Source organism: Pinus tabuliformis, chromosome 7 (genome assembly GCF_031772625.1).
Source record: "Pinus tabuliformis cultivar Carrire ecotype Pingquan chromosome 7, CPIR1, whole genome shotgun sequence".
Lineage (NCBI taxonomy): Eukaryota > Viridiplantae > Streptophyta > Pinopsida > Pinales > Pinaceae > Pinus > Pinus tabuliformis.
In genome coordinates, this window is record NC_142293.1 from 1,767,944,740 (window position 1) to 1,767,966,018 (window position 21,279).

At 36.8% G+C, this 21,279-nt stretch overlaps 1 pseudogene; it reads right to left on the bottom strand.

Moving 5' to 3' along the window:
- Positions 1-513: 513 nt before the first annotated feature.
- LOC149255429 (large ribosomal subunit protein mL101 (rPPR4)-like) lies at positions 514-20,791 on the bottom strand (annotated as a pseudogene).
- Positions 20,792-21,279: the final 488 nt, after the last annotated feature.

A 21,279-nucleotide genomic window follows, 5' to 3' on the forward strand; every position in this document is an offset into this window, starting at 1 on the left:
GTGGTCAATAATATAATATCTTCTTTTGGTATCATTAATTAGTGTTCCTTGGTAGGGTTGGTAGTTCAATAGCTTTGTTATTTCTTGATAATGGATGTTAATTGTGTGTGTATATATATAGAGAGAGAGAAAGTGAAAGAGTCCACAACTAACAATTAACAAGGTTTACTAAAAAAATTAACATTAATTGCTTTGAAGGACCCAAGAAAAAGTTTCACATAATAAATTTATACATATTTCCTACGTAATTTTCCAACTTTGGCCAATATAAATATTTGAACACTACAATTTATAATACTATATAACAATGACACCATATAAATATTACCAAATCTAATCAAATTTTTCAAAGTTCAAATAAAAAAAATTAAGCTCTTAAATATTGGACAATTTGCTATTATATATACATTTAATGCAGTCTGATTTACTTGATAACATATTTTATACTGACATGTAAAAGGCCTTTGATATTAAAGTTTTATGAGATTTTAAAATTAAAATTAATACCATTAATAATAAAACGATGATGATTACGAAAGGTTTTAAAAGACATCAGAGAATACATGGAATTGAGCCAATTAATAGAAAGTAAAGTAGCGTGCCTTCGAATCAAACACTAAACTCTTTTCTTCGCAAGGGCTAATTATATGGACTTGAGAAACTGCAAATTAAATTTTCCAAAAAAATAAGAAATAAGACGAGGCAATGGCTTCATTCCGTTCCCATTTTCACAAACTACGTTGAAATTCACATTCACTTGTACAAAAATTTCGACTCTTATTCTGCCTTTAGCCATAATTATGATGCAATTAGGCTTATGTCAAAGCTTGGCCTTCATAGTTCTTAAAAGGTAGGGCAGACTCGCACACTGAAGCTTCAGCAAAGCATTTTGAGTTTTCAACCAGTGGTTCAGAGGGTGTCCATCAACATCTAGAAAACCCAGAACTTCTTCAGATTAATCCGCTTGTTTGTATAGCCTGACAAATCAAGATTTCTGTTTCTTGTTTAAGATTAAACAGCATGTTCGTTTCTTCATCAGGACTAACATTATCTTCTCTCAGAAGATTTTATTTTTTGTACGAAGCAAAAAATTGTAAACTTTTGTGCTCACAAATTTCACTCCTTTTACTTCGCAAAATCCCTCTGCATTCTTAACATCACCTTGCTTCTCAAAATGTTTTAAAATGGCTAGCACATTTCCAGACTTCCGCTGCCATGAAGTAGTTTTTCGTAATGACAAAGATTTTGTCATTGCCTCCAAAGCCTTGTCAAATTGTTCATTCTGTATATAACCCTGTGCAAGGATTTCCCAAGTACTGGCAGTTGGTTTGACACCATTCTCCAATACACGGTCAAGAAGCAATTCTGCTTTTTGCAGCCACCCATTTTTTATATAAGCAACAAGGAGGACATGGACTACTCTGATATCATTTAATAATTTCATAGATTCCCATTTCTTAAGAAAATCCTCAGCTCCCGCAATGTCCCCAATCCTTACTAATGAAATAAGGAAGCAATAATAGCTTCTATTTGTTATTTTAGGAAATGCCAATTCAAAAGATTTCCAAATCCTGTATACTTCAGCTCTGTTCCCTAGGCTAGCATGAAAACTAATTAAATGATCATAAGCAAGCCGATACTTTCGAGTTGTCTTAGCTTCCATTTCTTTCATTTTATTCTCCATTTCTTTCAATACAGATTCTGCTTTGTCAAGAACTTTGGCCTTCATATAAATATTTGCTAGAGTACAGTGAATGTTCCAATCAATAACAACATTATCATCCCTCTCCATTTCATTCAACACCTCTTCAACCTTATGCAGGTCTGACAAACCTGCATAACTTTTCATCCAGAAGTTATAAGAGTATTTATTTAGTGAGAGACCATTTTTCTTCATTTCCAAAATCATGCAAGGCACCTTTTCAAACTGCTGCGTGTTTATGTATAGCGTCATCATCTCATTAAAGGGAAGTGGACATTTACCAAACCCCAATTCCTTCAACTTTTGCAGGGTTGCTTCTGACTTTTCAATATTTTTCTCTTTTACATAACAGTTCAGAAGCGCAGAATAAGTAGGCCGATTCTTTTCATTATCGGGCAGATCTGCAAAGTACTTTTCAGCTCGGACAATGCCATACACTTTCGCTATCAAGTCTAAGTGGATAGCATGTTCACCTGAAGAGAATGAAAATTTTTTGCGCATCCACTCGGAAATCTGCGAAACCCCAATCAAGTCACTATAGGGAAATCACATCAACTATGTAACACGGGTCAAGATAGAGCGCAATTCTTCAAAGATAGAAACAATAAATCTGCAAATGAATGGGACACGATAATTTGCGTTCAAAAATACTTCAAAAGACAGAAAACTGAAAAAACCTAGTTTCATTGTAGTCGTTCGTGTCCAAAAGCATGCTTACTAAGATAGCAGGAAGGAAAAAACTGAAATATAGAGAAAAAAAAAAAAGAAAAAAAAAAGCCACCATCGTTTCTATTGATAAGCCTGAAATTTTGATCCGTCTCTTTTAAACAAAAGTTCAGATTTAAAATATCACACATCGACAACAAGTTCTTCCATAATCGCTCATCCCCCCCAAATCTACAATACTGTTCCCATTCATTAGAGAGAATTTAAACGGTTGTCTGCAAAATACGCAAAACAGAATATAATCAAGAGGGAGGCCAAGAAAATCTTTGCAATTAAATGCGGTCAATGTTGCATTGGGATATGGCCCGTGGCATCCCTATCTTGGATACACCACCACCCTCCGTCAGATTTTAGTGACATGCCTGTCGGATTGGGAAATGTCCCGAGGGGCAACAGCTATTTCTTCCCCAAAAACCTTTTAAAAAGGAGGGAAAAGAAAAAGCCTTAAAAGGCCTCCAAAAGATACCCTAATCTGCCCTTTAAGTAAACATTCAAAGCTGTAAATATACATCTCTATTTTTTTTTCATATATTGTATATGTGCAAAGAGGGACTGCAATTGTCCAGCTATGAAATATTTTGGGCAATAATTGTAAATGGAGATTAATATGTTTGTCTTATTTTCTTCTTATATCGTACTTTTGTTTTTGTAAAAACTGAACATTGAAAAGTATGATTTTGTAAAAACTTCAACATATAAATGTAATATAAATAATGCATTTACCGTTAGGAGTCAGGACAAGCTGCACATTGACTCTCGTAGATTAGTGTTAGTAATACAATCTTAATAATTAGTCAAATATATTTTATATGATTGTGTAGGTGGGTCATGTAACTTCGGGGACAATATGTAACTGCAGAATAAAGTTAAAGAAATTGTAATCTTGAATATGTTCTTATGGCTAAAATAGGGGTCTTGCTCTTCTTGTTTATACACTACTGAATCTTTATCTCTACCATAGTGTCAAAGTCAATGGCCCCGACAAACGAAGGGTAGGAAGAAAAGTAGAATGGGAGAAAGCCAGCCCTCTCATAAAAGTTACCAAAGTGAAAAAATGAGACACGTCTCACCTTAGGCAACCTCCATGAAACTCTTATTTCATTGCATGTTTTAAACAACAAACATACACTCTATCATATATTTCCTTTCTGGGTTTTCAAAATGAGGCAAATACGTAACATGTTTCTACGAACAATTGTCCAAGTTCTACTCTATTGAGATTCAAACTTGTTTTGATGCATACTTTTTCGAAGGCAGTTGTGCAGTGTTAGAGATCAGAAGCCATGCATACTTCTGTAACAAGTGAGGAAATATTTGCTTCCACATTGGGCAATATTCCATGAACACTATGAGGTGGCAAAGACTCTAAAGCAAAACAACATGAGATCCAAGAGTTGAAGTTTAGAAAGCAGTATCCACATGTATGTGTTGGAGAGGATATGGAAGATGATTCACTGCGTTGATATGGAACCTTCTTGAATGCAATTTATGGAATTCAATATAGCAGTCATGGGTAAATATGTGTAACAAAATACAACGGAGGTTGATGAAATCAAACATTAAGAAATAATGTCAAGTTAATGCTTCTAATATGGAATTGCTTGCGACTCGTATGTAAGGGTTGCATACCTACAGATAAAGAATGCAACTGCTGAAAGGAAATTGTGTTATGAAGTGGAGTATCGTTCTAGAAAACTTAGTTACCAGAAACAGGCAAAGGCAAACAGGAACGATAAGGGAAACAGGGGTCCATTAGATTTCGCATATAGAAAACGTATCATATTGTATACTTATATAGGCAAAGACAGTAAATCCTTTCCTTTCTTCTGATGTTAAACATATAACTACATCGTCACCACTCCCTTGATAAGGTTTCGCATATTTAAAATGCATCTATTGTATACTTATAGGCAAAGTTGGTAAATCCTATCTTCTGAATTACATTGGCATCACTTCCTCATTCATGGTATATTGGGGATTATATGTTACTGCAAACTAATTTCCTTAACTAATTTGGGATAGTAAGTTTTTTATATTAGAGGGTTTCTATGTCGTAAAAAAATTTCAAGAAACATTATTGTTCAATGTTAGGTGTATCCAACTTATTTGAATGGGCATTCGAGGAAAAAATGTGAAAAGGGCACTACACTGCTAGTCAGGGATTTATCAAGAATTGATTCTAGAGACCACCTATGCCCGCAATCACCACTATTTTTGTGAAATTTTAATTTGCTTTGATTCATAAGTATATTTTGAAAAACCTACTGCTTCATCAAATGCAACTGGGTATGCAATGGCACCTGATTTAGCTCTTTCAATACACTTCTCACAAATTTATTCAAAACCCCCCAATCGCCACAATTTCTCCCTAACCCAACTATGCTCACAATCACCAGTATATTTATGGCATCTAATTTCCTTCGATTCATAATTTTTATTTTGAAAATTCTTGGTCGTTTCATCCAATGCAATTGAGTATGTAGCGACCTCCTGATTGCTCTTTCAATACATTATTCACATTTTCTCACTAGGCCAACCATACCTGCACTCACCAATATATTTTGAATCAACACATTCAAGTCCCTTTTCTCATCTTGTTAGTGATTTTGGGAAAGGGGGTAGAAAAATTGTGAAAATTAAATTGAAAGAAGTAAAACAAGAGGTCGCTAAATATCCATTTGCATTGGACAAAGTGACCAAGGATTTTCAGAAAGAATTTACGAATCAAAGCAAATTAAATGCTACAAAAATAGTAGTGATTGTGGGCATGGCCAAGCTGGGGAGAAAATTGTGATGACTGGGGAGGTTGGAGGTAAACCAGAGAGGTAACTGTATTACCCAGTTGCATTGGATGACAAATCGATTGAGGATTTTCAAAATAATATTACAAATCAAAGTAAATTAAATACCACAAAGATAGTGGTGATTATAAACATGGACAGCTTAGGAAAGCCAGCTCTTGTTAAATCCTTAACTGGAGATGGTCCAGACTCCATACTATCTGTTTCAAATGCTTTCCTAAAATGCCCTTTAAAAAAAAGTTGGATACGCCTAATCCTGAAAATCCTCAGTCACTTCATCCAATGCAATTGGATATGTAGTGACCTCTTGTTTTACCTATTTCAATACACTTTTCATAATTTTCTCCAACCCCTGCAAAATTCCAAGACACACCATTGTTTAATTTAGGATTATCCAACTTATTTTGATGGGCATTTTAGGATAGCATGTGAGAGGGGTACTATAGAGCACCACCAGTCAGGAATTTAGCAAATTGACTTCGCTGGGCCACCCATGATAGTAATTACCAGTGTGGCGTTTAATTTTCTATGATTCATAAATTTATTTTGAAACCTTCAGCCAATTTATAATGATAGTGACCTCCCGTTTTACCTCTTTCAATACACTTCTTACAATTTTCTCCAAAACCCCATCACCACAATTTTCTCTAAGTCAACCATGCCCACAATTACCATTATATTTGTGGCATTTAATTTGCTTTGATTCATTATTTATTTTGAATCCTCGCTATCACTTCATCGAATGTAATTGGCTATGTAGTAACCCTCTGGTTTACCTCTTTCAATACACTTTTCACAATTTTCTCCAACTCGCTGCAACACCCCTCCACCCCCTGCGGCCAAACAATGACTAACAAGATGAAAAAGGGAAGTGAGATGTGTAGATCTAGAATATATGTTTCAAATGTGAAAGGATGACTCTTATTCTTTTTAGAAGGCAAAAAAGTTTTTATCAACTTTCATGGCGCCTTCGCTTTCAGTGTGTAACTTTTAAAGGCTTTGGAATAATGTCCCTTATTAAAGTAACAAAGGTCAACAAGCTCAATGTTAGAAAACAAAAGTATAACGGTGCACTAAATAGATGATCTAAAAATCCAACACAACTCATCCAAGCACTTATGGTTCAAATGTGACAAGTAAAGTATGACTCTTATTCTTTTTAAAAGGCAAACAAGTTTTTATCATCAACTTTCATGGTGCCTTTGCTTTCAATGTGTAACTTTTAAAGGCTTTGGAATAGCGTCCCTTATTAAAGTAACAAAGGTCAACAAGCTCAATGTTAGAAAAGACAAGTATAATGGTTCACTAATGAGATGATCTAAAAATCCAACACAACTCATCCAAGCACAAACGTGATCCAACCAATATGAATGAAGGCACTGTCAATGACTGAATGTAGGAGAGTGTATCTCCAGTGCAAAGTTTCTCCCTATACAAAAAGACAGGCAATCCAACACAGAACATAACATTTAAAATCATAACCTCCAAGCTCCAAATTCCAGAAACAGCTACCAACCTTCATAAAAATGGTTTCAAGAGATGCCCTTACAAATAGAGAATTTGTGTGAAATGATCTAGACCACAGAAACGATGATGGTCATACAAAACAATGATTTCTAGCCAATTCACATTTGTGGGTTGTTTCGGCATGGGGACCAATCTTCCATTTTGTTTCTAGTAACAAAGTTAGAGCACAGCTAGAAACAACTTAGAAAGTACGGATGAAAACAGTGCATAATTGCAAACATAACCAAGAGAAGAGTCTATTGGAGCCCCCAAGCATTAGTAGGATGCTGTGAGGGATCAAGGAGGTTGTGCTCAGGCGAGCTATATCGTTGGCAATTGGGTACGCATTTCTGTGTTCACTAATGGAAAAGAGATTGTGAACCTAATATTAAAGAACAGTGTTGGTACAAAAGAAAATTATGCAGAGATAGGAGAGTGTTTCTTAATGCACTAGGACTTCGAATATATTCTAGATTAGGGTATTGCATGTGGTTCCAAATGGGCATATTCATCCCTTGCTTAGCAAAGTGCTCAATTGCAGAGTGAGAGTTCTTAGTTATTGGGAGTTGTGTTATAGTTATTCTTGAAGAATGAGTTGTGTATACTTTTTCAATATTTTGTGCATGTTGGGAGGACAACTACACATTCAGGTAGTCTACTATTAGTATACACTGTTAATAGCTAAATCAAGAATTTTCAATTTAGTTAACAAGGAGGGCTTGGTTGGTTGGTGAAGTGAGAGTGTTGTTATTTCGTCTGAAGGTTCAATGTGCCAAGTGACATGTTCACTCCTTTTAAGTTACCAAGTCTACATAAGCAAGAAGTTTGTGGTTGGGGCCAAATACAAGTCTTGGCCAAATTTGGTAAAATAGATCCCACTTTCTTAACAGTGTAGTCCACTTACTTGGATTGATAAAAAAACAACTATTAAAAAATAATAACAATAATCAAGAAATATGTTCCAATATAATTGTGCACACAGGTTACATAACTAAAATAGTGTACATGATTGCATAGATGCTTGTTATAAACGAACTCCTTATAATCTTTAAATATATGTTAACAGGAATAAGTGATGCCTCTTGCTCTTCCTGTTTATGCATTAATGTATCTTCCATCTTGATAACTTGCTACTTTTGTTTTGGTTTGTAAAATGAGCAGTAAATACTAAATGGTGCTCTTTCAATTTATAAAGTTCAACTTTAAAGATTCAATTTAAACTCCAGATGTCTTTAAGTTTTATATGTATTATTAGTAATAACCCCATACCAGCATACCCAGCTTTTGGTACATCTACTTGAATAACCCCCATACTCATGTACCCAATTCTTGTTACTAGTAGCAAACCGGAACCCCTATTCCCATGTAAAGCATAAATTAGCACACTTCAAAAAGACAGTACCATAATTTATAATAGCAAACTGCTTTCTCTTCAGTGTCCAAGTTGACAGCTAAATACCATAACTGAAATATAACAAGCTTTTTTTATTTGCAATGTCAATATTATGAGAAATTCTTGTTCAAGGAAATGTTGAATTAAAAATAAACATATCAAGATTCAAGAACAAGAGGTTATGTCATGTGGTTTCTTTAAGGCTAATATAGATCATAGTTCATGTACTTGAACCATCCTCGGTGAAACATAAATATTAGTCATGCCTTAATATGCTCCTAAGCAAGCGAAAATTACCTTGCCATGGTTTGTCGAAGTCCTAGAACCTGAATAGAATGCTTTAAATAACAAGCAAAAACTATTACTTAGTGATTAGAGGATAAGGAAGCAAAGACATCAGTTCATTGTTAGTTAAGAAAGTGTACAAAAAAATATATGCATTATGTATAAGAAGCTAACGTATGGAACAAAGATGATAATATATGGAACAAACATGATAGGCATATTAGTTGCTTTATCAACTCCAAAATCTCTTAATCCATCACCTTTCCAAGACTCCTATATGAATCATATGACCGTAAACCTCTAAATTTTTTCTTCCTATGTTTCCCATCCAACAACCAAACCATGAACCCTATATAGTATAAACCTCTTTCTTTGCAACAAAGTTCCCACACCTAGCCATCAAGTTCATACAATGCACTACATAATACCACCATTGTCATCGGCACTCCTTTGAGTTGTGAGTCGTGACAAAAGGTGAACCAAACAACATTTGCACAATTCATGTCACATGGACACAGTTGTGTAGTCCAATGGTTACGAGCTTATTGCAAATAGGCCTACTTTTTCATTTTGGGGATATTTTGGAATTTTTGGCCTACATTGTGTCTTGATTTACTACATTGAAGCTTCCCTTCATATATGACCTTGAAATGCTCTTCCTAGATCAATTGCTTCACCTTGTTCCATATTTGGATAATATTTGGCTTCCTTCCAATTCAAAGTGTACCCATTCCAAACCTACTCGTAACTCAATTAATCTCAACATTTACCCTGCATCCTCATGATTATGGGGAAAAATTGAAACCTTGGGACAAGAGAAGGAAAAGGGTTGCCTCATTATTTAGGACTTTTATGTAAGAGTTGGGCCTGTTAACCACCGAAAGTGGGTAATGCATAGGAGAAAAATTTTCTCCCCATTTGATAGCCAGCCAACCACCAACCCCATGATGGTCAGCACATGACACTATGCCAAAGTTCTCCACCTATTTCTCTGATCAGATCTCACTCCATCTAGCATTTCTTCTCAAATCAAGGTGGGTCATCTCTTGGCAAGTACTCTAATCATTCTTGCAATCATGTGCTTTCATTTAATGTTATGGGCATATTGATATGGATCACAAAGCAAACTGGATGATTGACCGATCTTGATTGTATCCTTGTTTCCACACTTGGGAGTTTAGTATTTGACTCTAGTCTAGCGGGACCTCCTCTGAGGCTTTAGGGTTTAGGAAGGGCAATATTGGGGAGGCACTTATTGGCATAATGTGTCCAAGGTAATCCACGTACCACTTTCCATCTCTCTCGGTTATCCATCTCCATTCTTTGTGTTGGTAATCATTGGATATTGGGATTGGCACCCTGCATCCAAATCCTTGAGTCAGGGCCTGGGAACTTGGCCCTGAAGGTTGTGCAGCTAAAAGAAGGTTAAAAGCATATAAAGCCACAACGAAAGAAAATGTAAAATGCAAAAGATGGTTGAGACGATATTTAGCATGTGGGAAAAAGCCTAGCATGAGCTCTACCTTCCTCATTAACCATCACCCAATTCGTCAAGCATTCAGTGTTTCATCTCAAATAAAGGACTACATCTTAAAGGGGTATTGGAAAAACATAAAGCAAGCTTGAGCTCCCAAGTTATGAACCACATAAAGGCAACACATTAAAGGCGCAACAGAAGGGTGAAAAAAGCAGGTTGAGGAAAGGGTAACTCATGCCACCACAATTGCTCCCCCTTACATCATTATAATCAAGATGTTAGAACCCCATTAGTTGTTCTCATGGTTGTGGCACCTCCCTTGAAGTCTCTCCCACTCCATGATTGTTATTATCACAGACACCTATGGATTGATGGGCTAACCTGCGACATGTCACTCCCCTTAGGGGCTAGAAACACCTAATAGGATTATTGCTCTAATCATCCCTAACAAAGGTGAGGTGACTTGTTTGTAGATCCTAATCTAGTTAGACATCTAAACATGAGTTTTGTGTGAAGTATTCTTGTGCCCTTGACATTAGATATGGTTCATTATGATGCTTTAATGGTTTTATGCCCCTAATGAAGTTGATGTCACTTGATCTTGAAAGATTTTGTTCAAGTGGTATCACATATATGGCAAAGATCCCTTGAGGGATAGCTTCATTCTTCTTCAACACATTCCAATGGGTTTTTTGCCCCGTTCTAAGAACATACTTGACTTTATGGACAAGACATTGGTCGTCCAGAGATGGGCATTGGGCCTTGAGTTGATTCCACATGATCCTACACCCATTGATGAGCCTCCAAATGCTTAAACGTTAAGCCTAAAAGCTTGGGCATTGGACCATTTGATGATGTGTTAGGTCCCTATAATACTATGATTCCCCCATTACTATTGTCGTTGTATCCCTTATTGTTATTGTTGTGCCCCTATTGTCCCCATATTGTTATTATTGTGCCCCATAGAATCCCACTATTATTATTTTTGTGTCTTTATATTATTATTGTTAGGTCAGCTTTGGTTATTTTGTGATCTCTTAGACTCCTATATATAGAAAGGAGGTTTTATCATTTGAATCATCTAAGAATTGTTCATTTGTGTAATGTAAAGGAGGTTTCCCTCTCGAAGAGGCTTATTTCTAAGGTGTTGATCTATCTTTTCTATCTTTTTTGCACTAGTTTCATAACATTTGGTATCAGAGCTTTGGATTCTAGGGTTTCGCTACTCCAAACAGGTCATCATGGAATTTTCGCTATAACTTTTTTTCTGCGATGTTTTAGAAACTACAAAAAAAACCCATTTGAGACGAAATCTCGTTGAACCTCGAGCTCGAATTTCAGATCTTGTCTCACTATATTTTCAGAGATACTCTCTGAGGAAGTTAGGGTTTTTGCAGACCTCCGAATTACATTCCAAACAGGTGACCTTGGGAAAATCGTGATAACTTTCGCTCTGAGCATCATATTGAATTTTCGTAAGAAGTTACAGAAAGAGGATGAGTTGTAGTTTTTTGGATAGCATTTTCAGAACCTAAGGTTGAAATAGTGACTCGCGGAACGTTGTACAAGTTCGCTCTACTAAACTAGTCTATACTCAGGTCATCGTGGGAGATTTGGCATAACTTTTCATTGGAGAATCCAATCTTGATCAGACTTGCGGGGTTAGAAAGATTGCTCAGAGGGTTACAGCAGGAAGAAAATTCAAACCTTGGAGATCCAAAATTACAGAGATACATCAGATTCAATATCGAGCTCCTACAAAGTGAAAAAATGTGTGTAGTTTTTTATTTTTTATTTTTGCATAAGCTTAGTTTGAAGGAATACAAAGGGCATAGTGAAGCATTATTATTGGTAATTGATGCCCCGAAGAAAGAAAATGGAAACACCTAGTAAGCAACCTAAAAGCTCTAGCATGACTCATGAAGAAAATGAAGAAATGCAACATGATATATCAAAATTACGAGACCAAGTGCAACAAATTTCACTTGCACAAAAAGTAACAGAAGCTAAGATGGATGGTTTAAAGAAAGGCATAGAAGCTAAAATGAATGACATGGAAGCTAAGATGGATGGCGTGGAAGCTAAGATGGATGATTTAAAGAAAGGTATGGAAGATTTGAAGACAGGTTTGACAAAGTTTCTACAAGAAATGCTTACTAATGGCGAAAGGGTAGTAAAGGAAACTCATGATGAGAACAAAATAAATGTTAATCATGATTTCATAGACTCTAACATTGGATCGAAGAACCACCATGTTCGAAAGATCGATATGAGGAAGTTTGATAGCAAGATCCCGAAACATGGATACTACAAATGGAGCAATTTTTCGATCTCCATAATGTGAAAAACACACACAAGGTACGCATTGCAACTTTATATTTGGAATCAAATCAGAGTGAAGACTAAAGACATTCCAAAAACAGCATTTAGAACTCATAAGGGTCATTATGAATTTTTTTTCATGCCTTTTGGCCTTACTAATGCACCTTCTACATTTCAAGGTTTGATGAATTCCATTTTCAAACCCTTCCTTAGAAAATTTGTGTTCGTATTTTTTGATGATATACTAATCTACAGCGAATCTTGGAAGGATCATGTCCAACATGTTGACATGGTGCTCAAACTAATGGAGGAGAAACAATTATATGCAAAAATCTCCAAATGTTTTTTGGAGTACAAGAGGTGGAATATCTTGGTCATATTGTATCTCATGAAGGTGTTAAGGTAGACCCTAACAAAATTAAACCCATTAAGGAATGGAAAATCCCCACATCCATAAAGCATTTATGAGGATTTCTAGAGTTGACAAGGTATTATCGCAAGTTTTCTAAGAATTATGGGAGAATAGTAGCACCTCTAACAACATTATTGAAGAAAGATGCATTTTCATGGACCCCAAAAGCAACGAAAGCCTTTGAACATCTTAAAGAGGCAATGTGCCAAGCACCAGTCTTAGCTACACCGGAATTCACAAAAACCTTTATTGTGGAATGTGATGCCTTAGGAAATGGAATTGGTGTCGTTTTAATGCAAGAAGAAAGACCCATTGCTTTCAAAAGTCGTCCAATCAAAGGAAAGTATTTACACAAAGTTATCTATGAGAAGGAAATGTTGGCAATACTACATGCACTTAAGAAATGGCGACCCTACCTAACAGGAAGACACTTGAAGGTAAAAACAGATCATGATAGTCTTAAATACTTTTTAGAACAAAGATTATCTTCAGAAGAGCAACAAAAATGGGTCACAAAGATGTTAGGTTATGACTTTGAAATCATTTACAAAAAAGGGAAGCAAAATGGTGTGGCAGATGCACTCTCAAGAAAGGATGAGGATGTGGAAGCATTTCTTTGCACCATTTCTATTATCCAATCAGATTGAATAAACGAAGCAAGGGATGAATGGAAGAATGACGAGGAAGTGTGGGCACTCATTCAAAAGATACAACAAGATCCCATTACATCTGATACATTTAGCTGGAAAAATGATTCATTATGGTACAAGGATTGGTTATACCTATGTAAGAATTCAGAACTCAAACAAAAGATTCTTAGGGAATTGTACACCTCCCTAAACTAACTAATGGAGGAGAAACAATTACATGCAAAAATCTCCAAATGTTTTTTGGAGTACAAGAGGTGGAATATCTTGGTCATATTGTATCTCATGAAGGTGTTAAGGTAGACCCTAACAAAATTAAAACCATTAAGGAATGGAAAATCCCCACATTCATAAAGCATCTACGAGGATTTCTCGAGTTGACAAGGTATTATCGCAAGTTTGTTAAGAATTATGGGAATAGTAGCACCTCTAACAACATTATTGAAGAAAGATGCATTTTCATGGACTCCAGAAGCAACGAAAGCCTTTGAACATCTTAAAGAGGCAATGTGCCAAGCACCAGTCTTAGCTACACCGGAATTCACAAAAACCTTTATTGTGGAATGTGATGCCTCAGGAAATGGAATTGGTGTCGTTTTAATGCAAGAAGAAAAACCCATTGCTTTCAAAAGTCGTCGAATCAAAGGAAAGTATTTACACAAAGTTATCTATGAGAAGGAAATGTTGGCAATACTACATGCACTTAAGAAATGGCGACCCTACGTAACAGGAAGACACTTGAAGGTAAAAACAGATCATGATAATCTTAAATACTTTTTAGAACAAAGATTATCTTCAGAAGAGCAACCAAAATGGGTCACAAAGATGTTAGGTTATGACTTTGAAATCATCTACAAAAAAAGGGAAGCAAAATGGTGTGGCAGATGCACTCTCAAGAAAGGATGAGGATGTGAAAGCATTTCTTTGCACCATTTCTATTATCCAACCAGATTGGATAAACGAAGCAAGGAATGAAAGGAAGAATGACGAGGAAGTGTGGGCACTCATTCAAAAGATACAACAAGATCCCATTACATCTGATACATTTAGCTGGAAAAATGATTCATTATGGTACAAGGATCGGTTATACCTATGTAAGAATTCACAACTCAAACAAAAGATTCTTAGGGAATTGTACACCTCCCCCTTAGGAGGGCACTCAGGATTTCTAAAAACCTACCACAAGGTTAAGAAGGATTCTTTTTGGGATAGCCTTAAATCGGATATTCAAAATTTTGTCGCTAAATGTTTGGTTTGCCAACAAAATAAAGTTGAAACAATTAAGATCCCAAGACTATTACAACCTTTATCCATTCCAAGCCAACGTTGGGAGGAGGTTTCAATGGATTTTATCACAGGTTTACCCAAGTCCGAAGGAAATAGTGTTATCATGGTGGTAGTTGAAAAACTTACCAAGTATGCACACTTTTGTGTATTATCTCATCCATTTAAAACGAGTACAGTTTCCACTACATTTATGGAAACAATTCAAAAGCTACATGGAAACCCAAAGATTATTGTAAGCGACAGAGATCCCATTTTCATTGGAAATTTTTGGACAAAATTATTTTCTTGTCTTGGTACTCAGTTAGCTCATAGCTCATCTTATCATCCTCAATCTGATGGGCAAACTGAGATAGTAAACAAATGTTTGGAAGGACATATTCGTTGCTTTGTATCTGATAAACAGACACAATGGGTCAAATGGTTGCCTTTGGCTAAATGGTGGTATAATACTTCCTTCCATACTGCAACAAAAATGACCCCATTTATCGCACTTTATGGATATCATCCACCATCCATCACATCATATTTAAGAGAAAATTCTAAGGTTCAAGCAGTGGAAGATCACATCGAGCATCAGCGACAAGTTCTCCAACTCTTAAAGGATAACCTCACCTTGGCACAGAATAGAATGAAAAAGCAGAGAAATCAACATCGCAACGTAAGAAGTTTTAATGTAGGTGATTGGGTATTCCTACGGTTAAAACCATATAAACAAATGTCCCTCAAGCAAGCTAAGAAGGATAATAAATTATCACCAAAGTATTATGGACCATACACAGTGTTGCAAAAGATAGGTACTATGGCATACAAATTGGAGCTTCCTGCAGCGCCGAGTGCACCCAGTTTTCCATGTTTCATGCTTACAAAAGGTTATAGGTGACAAGCTTCCAGTTCAAACAATATTGCCAAAACTTGATGAGGAAAGAAAAATCATATTGGAACTTGAAGCAGTCAAAGAAACAAGAACTCAACAGCTACGAAATCGATCAATTTCAAAGTATCTCATCAAGTGGAAGAACTTACCTGTTGAAGATTCCACATGGGAGGATGAGAATTTTATACAGAAGCATCTAGAACTACTCAAGCATTGAGGACAACACTTTTTTGAATGAGAGGGGCATGTTAGGTCCCTATAATACTAGGATTCCCCCATTACTATTGTCGTTGTATCCCTTATTGTTATTGTTGTGCCCCTATTGTTCCCAGATTGTTATTATTGTGCCCCATAGAATCCCACTATTATTATTTTTGTGCCTTTATATTATTATTGTTAGGTCGGCTTTAGTTATATTGTGATCCCTTAGACTCCTATATATAGAAAGGAGGTTTTGTCATTAGAATCATCTAAGAATTGTTCATTTGTGTAATGTAAAGGAGGTTTCCCCCTCGAAGAGGCTTATTTCTAAGGCGTTGATCTATCTTTTTTATCTTTTTGTGAGTTGGTTTCATAACATGATATGCCCAGATGGACCCAAGACGCCCCCAAGCTAGCCTTGACATTGTTTGATGGACAGTTCCTTGTTCCAAAGCCTAGATGAGGATGGTTATCACTGAGATGACTTGGGAGGGCTAGCATATCTCTCTGTGATGCCAATGCTTGCCCTTAGAGGTGCCACGTCACTCCCACATGCTTGAAAATGGTGACATATGGCCTCTTTTGGATGACGTCATGGTAGAGGAGGCACCATTTAGAGTTGTACATGTGCACTTTGGGACTTTCTCGGAGTGAGGAGCACCCTTGGAGCCTTGTCTCGGTTCCTTGATGCTTTAATGCCTATTTCGTAGGATGACGTCATGGTAGACACTACTTTTCTCTAACAAGTGTGGGTTATTTTTGGAATTTTGATATGTTTAATAGCTATTTCAAGGTCAGCTTGTGACCTTTGACCTAGTTGAATGCTCAAGTAAACCTTTTAAGTTGTTTTTCTTGTAAAACTATTGAAATAAGGCTTGGTTATCCTCATATAAGTAGAGGGGAGCCTTATTCACTTTAAATCGTCATTCATCACTGCACTTCTCTCTCTTTGGAAGTGCGCACTAGCTTTATGACTCTTTTCTAGTTGGCTAAAATGTGATTCTATGGTGTGAATTGCTTTTGGAGGTGGATTTTTGCTTGAAGGTTGGTTTCTTGGCATTGATTGAAGAGATTCTTATGGATATTTTGTAATTGTATTGCCTATTTTCTATATTTGCATGTTATATTGTGTAAATTAGGGTTTCTACATGTATCATGGTTAAAATTGCTATATTTATCTAGAAATCTTGATTCTCTATGTCGTGCAAAATTGTTTTCCTTGAATCCTTCAATAGAACTCAAAGTTGTGCATCTCTTGAATTTAAAATCTCCTTATTAAGGATGTTTCTAGGGTTTGTAAAAAGAGACATTAGCCCTCTCACCCTCTTCATCAAGGTTGTCCTCATTGAATTTGCCCTAGATAACTCCATTTTAGATCAAGGTACTAGTCTAGGTGGTGGTGATCAATCTCTCTACTTTAAATATTTTCTCTCTTCTCTCTTAAATTCTAGATATCTAGGGTTAGGGTTCAAGTTTATTGAAATATTGCTAAAAAATAATTGTAGTTGATGTGTTATTGCCCTCTAAGTAGGAATTGCCTTAAATAATTGTCAAAAACCAAAATCTAGCATTTATTGCATCCTTAATTTTAGGACCGACGCCATCATTATATTGTTGTTTTATGCATGTTTCAACCATAAAAACTCAATTGCAAACCCTAAACTTGCATATCTAATCCATAGTCTTGATCCTTTCTTGATTTATCATTGTAAGACTATTTCTTTTGGCTGTTATATGACAATGCATGCCATGTCATTGAAATCTATCAAACCCTAACTTATAACAGCCCTCTAATTTGCTTAAATGATCGAGGGGCAAAGTGCTTGTATTTTGGTAAAGATTATCTTAACCCTCTAGGCTCTTCTAGTATCCTATCCCAATCATTAGACCTATACATCACCTTGAACAATTCTTATTGAATACCCTTTAGGTGATTTACATATAAGGAAGCCTCCTTTGTGGTTTACTTACCACTAAATAGCTACAGAAAGCCCATTGAGCTGACGATGGTGACTAATCTCTTGTTGCCATTGTTGAAAATTGCAATTAGTTTCGGTCTTCATTATCGTCATTTGTCTCATGTCATGATGTAATTCTTATGTGTTGATCAAAAGAAGATTGAAAATGTAAAAGAAAATTTGTTTATAAACCATGGTTTCATGCTTATGTCATTTGGTCAATAAGTCAAGCATCCATTGTATGCTTCTAGGTCTTTGTCTTGAGTCATGGTGGTTGTAATTATGTAAAAGACCCATTTGGGCACTTATATAAAGAAAATAAAAATTATTTTTTTGGATATTGAAGTGTTTAGGTGAGCTCCCAAGAACAAGTCGGTCAGCCAGTAGAAGTCGGCCTAAAGTAGGCTTGAAAAGCCACTTAGAAGGCTATATAAAGAAAGATTTTGTCCTCCTTAGAGACACACATCTGCGCACTACTTGAAAGAAATGGTCAACAGTTTGGAGAGGCATGCGAAGGTCATTAGGAGGCTAGACGAGCCTTCAAAGGGAGAAGCTTTGAAGTCATTAAAGATCTGATGTTTCGAAGTCTTCTGAAATCTGAAATGTGTGAGGTTCCTAGATTTTGCTAGGGTTTCCACAGGGTCAAAGTTACAGAAGTGGAAGTTGCAGAAGTGAAGAAAACACATTTGGCTGGTTGGTTGACTTGTATCTTGGTGAGAGTTGGAGGTCTTGTGTTGGGTCTTGGAAGTCTCCTTTGAAGTTGATAAGAAGAGAAGTTTTGATGGGTTTTCCCCTTGGAGGGGTTTTTGCCCTGGCGTGGAGCCAATATCTTGTGTTCACATGATCTTTATTGTTTTTCGCGTTTATTGATGATGAAAACATAATCATAATTAAGAAGGAAAACATAATATCACAAGTAAATGTCATGTAAGGAAAACGTTAAATTGATGATGTTGCCCTAGCCAATTTTCCAACAACCATAAGGTTTGGATATACCTAATGAGGTTTTGCACTATGCCTGCTAGATATTGTGGTAACAAGGCCAAAGGTAGGCACAAATTTCCCTCTACATAAGACATTTAATTGTTTGTTGGGTTTATAAATATATTTTGCTTGTTTGATTATTTTCTTGATCTCAAAGTTTGCCACAATGTCCCTAGCATTCCATGCTTTCGATATGATGGCTAAATTTGTTATTCAAGCTCAAGGAACTAATTAGAACTTAAAACCCTTGGGTAAGTTTGCTTTATTTGTTTTCGAAAAAATCGTTACAATTTGTGGGTTTGCACCATTATCAAATTTAAGGATACACTCATGTTCAATACATTACCTCCATTAATGCACCTTTAAATTAAATCTTTAGATCATTGGGAATTCTTCCTTCTTGTTTCTAAACCTCAATTGTGGAGGTTCAATATTAAAATTACAACACCATTTATAATTTTCCTAGCCAAAGCTCAAAGTTTATCATTTTTGAATTTCCAATGGGTAATTACTCGGGTCACCTAACATGATGACATAGATGATAGGACAAGGAGGACATGGAATCGTACAACTAGTTATTGGTTAGCACTTACTAGTACTACGTCAATGATGATCACAGGACAAACACACAAGAAATTAGAACCATAAACTGCAATTTTCTCATTAAGTCATTAAAATCAAATGTCTTACATAGATATTGAGTCACTACTACTATAGGTTGGAATGCTAATGTCAAATACTAAATATGATAAATATTAGAACTGTAGATGGAGGAATCTCATAGCTCGTGATTGTCAGTAGTTCCCCTCCATATCAAAATCAGCATCACTGCCGCTACTCTCTCCTCCATCCTCCTCCTCTATATCCAATCCAATCAATGCATATGTTGGTATGGAGGATGACCCCTCAGGATCACCATCATCAAAAGTGAATGGCTCTTACATTGCTTCATTAAGATCCAAGTTGGTTAATGCCAACTCAACATTGTTGTCAAAACCTATACCATTCTGAAACACATCCCACATCTTTGTATTTACCTTCAACCGCTCCTCCCTCTACCTGTAAAGAAGATGGAAGTTGGTGTGCACATACACCATTGTCTCCACCCTAGACTGCTCAAGCTTGCTCTTCTTCAAATTATACAAATTCTCATATTTGCTCCAATTCCTCCCGCAACAAGAGGATGAAGTAACCTGAGAGAGAAGCCGCATAGCTAACTACTGAAGAAGAGAGTGTGTTTCCCCATGAGTTGCCACTAAGCATAGGGATTCTTAGCCCCTCTTATCTCTGACACATCATAGCCTCTTATTGTAGCGGCTACAACCACCCTCCAAAATTTTGGCTCGCATGCAAATTTCGGAGCCTACCTTGGATCTTATGATCAATCGTCCTTGGTCACTTGTTGGTAAGTTGATGATCTCAAGCTTCCCTCCTTGATCTTAAGAGTTGTTCATGTTCTCATCTTTATGCAGCATGTGTCACCTTTGGGCATAGGGATTGTTGTTTTTCATGCAAAGGGAATGTTGTTTTGCTTCAAGGGAAAGCATGCACGCATGTTTCACACTCACTTCATGCACACTTGTCACGAAGGTTGTTGCATCAAGCAGAGTATGTTTTATAAATTCTGGATGGTCTACATTGTATCACTATGTGTTCGTGTGTGATCATAGTTGAGTCCTATCACTGTTTACATATGTTTCACTGGTCTCACACTTAGCCAATTTCCGAAGCAACTTAGCCTCATCCAGCTTCCCAAAACTGTGCACTTTGCTTTTGCAACCCTCAAGCTTTTTCCCTTTCCTGCTGGAAATACGCAGTGCGCAGAGACCCCCGCCTCCCTTAGCATCCAAAACTGCACAGTGGTTTCCTCCAGTGTCCTTCCCTCAGCTGGAACCCACTGTCATCAGAAATTGCGCAGTGTTCTCCCTCAGCTGCTCGGTCTGCGTTGCAACCTGAAACTGCACAGATGTGTCCTCCCGGAACCCATCCTGCAGAAGTGCCTTGCATCCAGAAACTGCACAGTATTACCTCTCAGTTACCCAAGCTGCACTGCACTCAGAAACTGCGCAAAGATGTCCTCCCAGGACCCCATCCCGCAACAGTGTCATGTGCCTCAAAATTGCACAGTGTTGTCCAAGTTGCCCTATCTGTCTTGCATGCAGACACTGCATAGATGGGCCTCCCATGGCCTCATCCCGACAGCAGTCAATGCCCATTGAAATTGCACTGATTTATCTCTCAATGACTACAGGAAAAGGTGACATGCTGAGACCACTCCCAATGAGTTGAGGAGAAGGACCAAGAGACCAAGTGATCAGGACAGCGTGCAAACTTCGTCGGATGCATGATCATCTCAAGGGTAAGAATGGTAAGTAAAGAACACCTTTCGAAGTACACCTCTTAGTTGAGTTTGCAAAACTGCTTGTCATTTTCATATCATCCTATCTTCAGTAACATACATGGTGCTAGCACAAAAAGTCATTTCATGTATTTCCTCTACATGTCTTGTTTTCTTTTTGCTTGTTTGACCAACTGTCGTCTTCAGCATGTTGATTGTTATGCCATGCTTGCGACCTTGTCCTGGAGATGTTGAAGGTTTGTCTTTGTGTGTATGAGTTGGGTTCTCTATGTAAAGATCTATCGCACTCACACACGAAGTTGTAAACAATGTCGCGCAAGTGTGGTCACGGTCATTCAATGATCT